General features: G+C 36.0%; 1 long non-coding RNA gene across 1 annotated transcript; it reads right to left on the bottom strand.

Moving 5' to 3' along the window:
• Positions 1 to 898: 898 nt before the first annotated feature.
• Positions 899 to 3,524, bottom strand: LOC131191071 (uncharacterized). The gene is made up of 3 exons (XR_009153417.1): positions 3,390 to 3,524; positions 2,028 to 2,114; positions 899 to 1,023 (listed from the first exon to the last, which is right to left on the bottom strand). It is a non-coding gene; the product is annotated as an uncharacterized LOC131191071 (long non-coding RNA).
• Positions 3,525 to 8,298: the final 4,774 nt, after the last annotated feature.

The following is an 8,298-nucleotide window of genomic DNA, read 5'->3' as shown; positions in this document are numbered from 1 at the left end:
ACAGCAGGATGAACAAGGATGAGTTAAAACAAAAATAATCAGATTTCTATTGAAGAATAAAAGTAATATTCTGTAAGAGGTTCATCAAATAATGTTTCTTGCATCATTTTATACATTTGGGAATTGAATTGATTGTTTATGTGCTATCAAGTCAGTTTTGATTCTTAGTGACCCAATTTAGTTTGCTTGTTATCAGAGTGTCATGGGATATGTTATTAAATACTTTACTGACATCACGATATATTATATCTACAGCATTCCCACAATTTACTAACAATGTTACCCAATTAAAAAATAGATATTAGTCTCATGAAATTTGTTCTTGAGACACCAGGAATGGTTTTTAGTAATTACTTTGGTTGCAAGGTGTTGATTGTGCCAGTGTTATACAGTGTCCTCATTTGCGTTTCTGGTTGTTACCTGGGCTCACTCTTTTCTTTGTCTTCCTTACCATGAACTGCTTCTTTTCTCAGCTCCTTATATGGATCCCTTTCTTGAACTGACAAATCTTCATCTTCTTGCATTGACTGAAGTGCGTCCACTTGTTCCTCCAATACTGACTTCTTTCATGCTTAGTTGCATGTTTGTGCTTGCTTGAAATACAGTATATGCCAGATAGTTTTTAGGCAGGAATACAAATTTGCACAAATGTTGAGGTCAAAATTGCAAAAGCTTGTGCATTAATCCTTACTTTATTTCTTAAAGTATCACCACTAGAAACTTTTTTGTATGTCTTCTTGTTTTCCTAAGCTTTTAGGTTAGCCAAATACATACTGTTCACTTAGAAAAAAATGTATTAAGCAGTCCCCTGCCAAATTCCCCTGGCAAACTCCTGTTGGCTCTTGCTGTTCACTTGGACTTTATATTTTAAGAAGTGGAGAAAAGAGGTGAATTGAATCACGTATGTAACCAGCATCTTTGCAAAGCGAGGAAACAGCAGGAAAGTTAGCGGGAAAGCAGGAAAGTGAAAGGACTGTCTTCTTCCACAGAACTTTTGATAATTTTGGTGTAGTCAGGTTTGTTCTGTGGAAATAAAATTGGAAGAAGGAATACATCAGTGGTTCCCAACCCCTGGGCTGCGGCCTGGTACTGGGCTGCCACTTGCATGGAAACATTGCCTCTTCCCCTCCCCACCGGTCCACAAAGCCAGACAGGTTGTTGGGGGGACCATTGCTTTAGCATACATAGTGTCTTCAACTTCTGGAGGAAAGTGGGATATAAATCTAAAAGTAAAAATAATTACTCCTTTTCTAAAAGTATATGATTAAATACAAGTTTTGTATAAGTATCTGCATTCAAGATCACTTAACTTAAAATAGATGTTTTGGATTCTCTAAGAGGCAGAGCCACAATAGCAGCGGCATCATTCATGTACGACTTCACATGCAAATCCATCTCCACTAGAGCATTACAGAAGGGTACTGTTATTTCAATAGACAAACTACCTTTACATACATGCAACTATGTAAAAACTAGTCCAGATTAAATGGAACTGTTCCCCTCCCCCTTCTTAATATTATTTACTTATTTCATTTATTTATTTTTTTCAGAAATATCTCCTATACTACAAGTAGAAGAGATTTTACTCTTCTACTTGTAGTGGGTGGGAATTAGATAGTTGAATTTTGGCCACTTCCCTGTATTTTCAATGGAAATATAGCGATTCTTACTCTTGTAGTCATTTTCAGCATTTTGCCTATTTCCCACAGTCCTTAGGCCTCCTCCAAATTTGGTCCAAAAATTGAGGGATATTTGAAAGCAAAATTTTAAGAAGGAGGTTGCAGTGGAAAGTTGGAATTGGCAAAAATTACCTCCCTTCCCATTTTATAGATGGATGGCTTATATTGTAAAATTTGAATATCATTCAGGATTATAACATAAGTAACAGCTAAGCACACTGTCAATTCTCAGTGTTTTCATTATATGTTCTTACTTAAAATTATTTTGCACAGGATGTTGTAGAAGATGCATAGTATCTATGTAAAAATCAATTAAATTCCAGAAATGATGATTTTTTTAGCTCTTACTTGCTATTCAGATACATTTCTTGATGAGGGCTCACAGAGGGACAGACTGCTTCCACAGTGGCAAACTCTGCTTACAACCCCGTTTACCTAAAAGGAAGATGCCCCTGAATTTAAGAAGATCTCATCAAAGAGTATAAGAGCACAGAAATAGAAATACAGACATGTATCTTTTTAAAAAAATATATGTTTTATTAGTAAGACATACTGTATATCTTGTGGAATGCTTTAACTTTTGTCAAGATTAATACTTTAAATTGCATCCAGAAACAAATAGACAGTCAACTCTTGAAGCAAGCGAAAATTGACTGGCATCAACAGCTGCTTGAGCTGCTGCATTCTGGACCAACTGTATTTCCAAATGGTCTTTCAGGGTGGCCCAATGTATAGCATTTGTAGTAGCCTAAACAGGAGAGAACCAAGATATGATTTGCAACAGTTCAGTTTTGTAAAGTTTAGATGTGATATATGTATAACCTACGCATCACCTTAGTCATTCTTTCTTTACTATGCTTGTAGGGAGCATCTTGTAAATGAATGCTGAGGTGAAGTAAGTAAAAACATGTTTAGGTTTAGGATAGGAGTAGTAAAGATTGATAGCTTAGCTTATGTGGATGCTGCAAATGGATTTCTTGGTCATTCCTATGTAAGGCGGGACTTTTTTAGACGCATCTCGTTCAACATGTATTTAAAATCTTGAACAGTAACGTCAAAACTATGACATGTGTGTCAAAACTGACACACCATGATATTTTGGGTGGCATGCCAGCACTTATGCTGGCATTTATCAACAACAAAGCTGCACGGTTTTCTGAGGTTACATGAAAATAGGTTGTGCTCTTGGACGACCTCAAGATCCTCCAAAAATTCTGTGAGAATGGGGCGTGCTCTGGCACAGTTTTTGGAGGCTGCTTCAAGAACGAAGGCCTTGTGTAACCCAGGAAGCCTCAAGTAGGCTGCAGGAGCCTGTTACTGCTGCCTGAAGTAAAGTGACATACAGAAAATCCTGGAGGCGCTGGGAGTGGGACAATCACACCTTGGAGAATAGCGCTCGAAGGCTGTTTTGATTGGCAGCAGTGGTGCTAGAGTTGAACTTGATGCCCAGGCTACAACTTCAGGCCCAGCTTCAGTGTTGCCATTGGGTGGTCTTGATGGGTAGGTATGTGTGTCTATGTGAGACACACCAGCAGAGTCAAGCTAGGCATTTTCTGAATATTTAACATGCCAAGCCCAAATGGTTTGCCCTCACTGGTCTGGATCAACTCTAAGAATGTAATGTTCGTGCTGCATTCTTACAAATCCTTTTTTGCTTTTGGTTGGTCCTATTGCTGGTCATGCCAATTTAGAACTGCCTACATTACTTACTTTTAGGAATCAGTGCACTCTGGAAATGTGTACGAAAGATGCCCTTTTCTGCCAAGTTCCTTGTGGCCTGTATACGTGTGGTTTTCTTCTCTGTTTCAAGAACTCAGCAACTTTTCATTAGCCATAAAGCTAGATATACATCCTAGGAAGGTAGGAGAAAAATCACAGGCTCAGTATCACAGTGTTAGTAGCATACAGGATACAGTATATCCAGGCTTGTTAAAGACTTATTGAATTAGGTCCAAATGTCATCAGTGACAATGTAGATTGCTTAGTCCTTGTTTATGGGATAGCTGTTAGCACAGCATATTTGGGCATTCTGTATCTTATTACAGCCGGCATTCAAAGGATTGCTGGAAACTATAGAAACCTAAATTAACTCAGTGTCAGTTTTCACATCACTTTTCTAATTATGCAGACACTCTAAGCAGGGGCAATTCTGCACGAAACATTTAATTGGCCAGATTTGGAGGGCTTTGGAAAACCAGATTCACATTCCTGTATATTTGTTTACTCCTTTAAAATAACTTGACTGTGCTGTTACTTATTTATATAACACAAAGGCTGTATTCTGTGTAAAAAATGGTTTATAACTATTTTAATAAATAAACACCCCCTACTCTTTACACAACAGACTCAAGTACCTCCAGCTGTTTTCCTTCATGCATTTTAAAAATGTGGAAAGCTCTTCCACAAAGGGAGAAAATATTAAAAAAAAAAAAAAGTTGCATATGGAACCATTTTCCATTTGATGGAAGGGGGAAAAGTTGAAAATAATTTCTATATGAGTGTTCCAGAATTAAGAAGACAGTAGCAGTTATATTTATAACTTGTCTTATATATCTGGATAGAAGTAAATATCTTATAGCTTTAATGTAAGCAATATGTTATATTTCACTTTGCCCCCAACTTACCTTACAACGTTGCATGCTTCTATTATTTCATTTGGATGTGTCCATTGGAGGTTTGCCACACCATTTTTGCCCTATTTTGTTTGCTAACCTGCTTGTCCCTTTTCCTGTGGAAAAAATGCTTCGATAAGTCTAGTTACCAAGGCAGAAACTCTGTCACTGCTGAGATGCCCATCTGCTGGCCTTCATGTTATCTTTGGAAGTCTGTGCTATCTCTGTGGATTTTGTGGTTGTTTCCATCAGGCAGTGTGGTCCCTTTTAGAGGCACTAGCATGCCAGACTAGTCCATTTGAATTTCTGCCAGCCCACTTACTTGGAGGTGAAGCCAAATATTTTATATTTAAAACTGTAATGTTGTACTTGTCCACCTCACTTCTGTCTCCTGAAGTCATTAGTTGTGGCTTTGCTTCAATGTTAAAATATTCCTCAGGTCCATGCTCTTATTCTCTCTCCTTCTCTATCTCTTCTCCTCTTTCTCCAAAATCTAGTTTCAACTGTTGTATGTTTATAATTCATATGTAAGTAAAGAGATTCTCCTGCCTTGTTAATTTTTCTCTTCTTTTCCTTGCACTGAGGGGAAAGAACACACACACACACACACACACACACACACACACACACACACACACGGTTTCATATTAATTATGAAACACTATTTAGACAACATTTTGAACCTAAGTTTAATCAAACAAAATCATATTATTTGCAGTAGATGTTGATCTGCCTAGTACAAGGCAAGGACATCATTGGCACATCTTAAGAAGGAGGACTTCTTATGCTGGATTTTAAACTATCCATTTTGAGTTCACCTAGTAAAAAGCTGCCATAATGATAATAATTTAGCCCCATAAATACTATAAGAGGAATAGACAGTTGTTCATCTGCAAGTCATATTGCAAAAGTCTGTTCGGAAATCCACATAAGGACTTTTAAAGAGAAAGAGAAATCTGTACTAAAGATTTCTGTACTAAAATAGGGAAATCTATACTAAAGCTTGAACCAACATTCAGATTTTAGTATTCCTTAGTAGAAAATTGGAAGGCAATATTTCCAATAATATTTTTATCTTCTACTGACAATCTTTATTACTTCTGCAACAAATGGATGGATCTGTGTTTTAGTAACTGTTATAGCTATAATATCCCTCAGTGTAAAATTGTGCCATTGAGAAATGTGAATCCTGTAGAAGAATTAGCCATATGTGATTTTAAAAAGTATGGTGCATGCTGGAATTAATGGTTTCTTTGGAAGTTCAAATCATTTTGTTTAGCTCATTCTTTTCTCCCATAATTAAGATGGTGCCGTTTCTGCTGTCCTTAGATATAGTAGTAAGTAATACATCTCTTTAGAACTGCAGATGGCAAAACTTTCTTTCTCAAGGAAATTGTGTTGTAGAAATAGATCCATAGCTTTGCTCTATATAAATTGATCTTTAGTTGCACCAGGACAGTCTATAAAACTCAGCAAGTGAATGAATGCTTCTTTCAGTGCAGATAAGGGCTCTGTATGAACATGCATTGGTGGTAATGATGATTTGGACTGTTTTTAATAGGTACAGTGGAACCTCTGGTCACGACCATAATTCATTCCATAACTTTGGTCGCAACTCAATTTGATCGTGACCCGAACCTAATTTTGGAAATTTGGCGCTTACAAAAAAAAATAAAAATGGTGTGAAACGGGAAATCAGCTGTGGAAAACAAAATGTGAATTTTTTGGTTGGAACCTGATTTGGTCGTGGTGAGAAGCGTTCATGACCAGAGGTTCTACTGTACATTTGGAAACTGTTCCTCTACCAGTGTTACCTAGAAACTCTGTTCAGTCAAAAGGGGCTTCTAACTCACAGGTAGGATGGAATTCTTCTGAATATTTCTGAGGCAATTTGAAATATTTAATTTCTGACTACTGCCATTCCAGAGAAGCTAAATAATCCTATCTATTTGTTCTTCTTTCTCTTGTTGTTTTTTACTTTGTTGTTTCTGTATATATTTGACGCCCAAAAAGACCTCAAAACCTACTCTGCCAATTGATCTGGGGCCCTGATGGGGGTGTTCCATGATGAGGTGGTTAGTGAAGACCCCACCTCTACCCCATTGCATACATTCTTAGCTAACATTTGTTAACTTTTTATTTTTTATTTATTTATTTTGTCACAACAGCATATATAAGCATAAGCATGAAGGTAACTATATAATATATAAGCATATATATATAAGCATAAGTATGTAATAACTATATTAATTGGATATAATGAAAGGAAACAATAGGACAGGAACGGTAGGCACGTTTGTGCTCTTATGCATGCCCCTTACAGACCTCTTAGGAATGGGGTGAGGTCAATAGTAGACAGTTTTTGGTTAAAGCTTTGGGGATTTTGGGAAGAGACCACAGAGTTAGGTAATGTTTAAACGCTTTGTATTGTTGTTTTCATCATGTTGTAAGCTGCCTATGGTGATCAATGTCATTTGATATTGAGATTGATGGATAGATGGATGACGGACAGATGGATATGTATTCCTGTGCATTCAACTCTGATCCTGAATTTCACTTTAGGTATAAACTGACAGTTTAGTTACTTTCTGTTCTTAGCAGTGTCATTTTTTGTTCAGCAGCTTTTATGGAAAACCCAAATGTTTATTTATTTTATCAAATTCGTATGACCACTCATCTAACAAAAAAGTAACTTGGCATACAACACATAATTAAAATAAATAAATAAATAAATAAATAAAAATGTTAAGTATTAAAAGTGATAAAAAGCACAAGAGCAAGAGAGGATGATGCCAGCCGCCGTCAAGGAGCCAACACAGGAACATTATCTGAAACAAAATATGTTTGCCAAAGTTTCTGAACCGTTATTCAGTATTGTTTAAGATCAGATTTCTCATGATTTTATAACTGAAAGCATTGTTATCTACATTCTCTCAAGATAGAAAAAAAATTAAGAACAGTTGTGATTTTAATGAAAAGCTCCCTCTTCAGTACTTTTGCCTAGGTATTTTGTTGTTGTGTGGCTTTTTGATCAACAGCAGTAGTATTGCTGATAAATAGGGACTGTGCAGACTTTTAGGATCAATATTAAGAAGATACTGCAGAAGTTCACAGTAGCTTCTGTGTAAAATGCCTTAAAACAGCTGTGTCTTCTCAAAGCATTATACAAATTACAATTGTCTCAAAGAATTACACAATTACAGGAAGAGAAGCCTGCCCCTGATTTTGTAGAAACCATTGTCTGATTCCTGTTCTTTAATGACCACTCTGATTCTCCCTAGTTTTAATGAGATTAAATCCTGAGGGGGAAAAACCATGGTTACTCATAATACCCTTTAATTGGGTTGCCTAAAGATAGCTTTTAGAAATACTGACTGGACCACTCACATAAGCCAATAGCTTTTATTACTACAGATTTGAGATTTATATAATATTTGAGCAATTATCTTAGCTCTAAACAATTTGAGTACAAACAGGGTTATAATTAACTGCCTCAAGCAAAATAAACAGCTTTAATTTCCTTGTATATTTATTGGGATATATTTTATTTATACAGTTCAAGAGCTTGGAGAATGAAAAGCAATCCTGAGATATTTAATGCACTTAACCAGTTAGGATTTATTTTTGTTACTTTATTACTTATATGTATGGCTCATAATTCTCTTAGTAATGGAGATAACTTTCATATGTTAGTAATCAATTGTCAATTTAGAAAAAGAAATAAAATCTTGATGGCTTCTTGTTAGATTAATCAGAATTATAAAAAAAAATTGCCATAGATATATTAGCTGATTTAAGATAATAGTTTAACTTGAGTTAAATTGTTCGTGATCCACAGTGAGCCACTAATCACTTCTTTGTTGTTATAACTAAGCTTGTCCCAATAAAATAGTCAATGTAATTTCTGTGTATTCCATCTCATGAGGCGGGGTCTTTGGTGTTCTCTGAGCTTGGTTGTTTTCTTGTAGTTGCTTCATTACCAAACAAGGTGAACTGATGATGTTATC

The sequence above is a fragment of the Ahaetulla prasina genome, chromosome 2 (assembly GCF_028640845.1).
Source record: "Ahaetulla prasina isolate Xishuangbanna chromosome 2, ASM2864084v1, whole genome shotgun sequence".
NCBI classification, from domain to species: domain Eukaryota; kingdom Metazoa; phylum Chordata; class Lepidosauria; order Squamata; family Colubridae; genus Ahaetulla; species Ahaetulla prasina.
The sequence above is the reverse complement of the archived record's forward strand: the minus strand, read 5'-3'. Positions and strand labels throughout refer to the sequence as shown.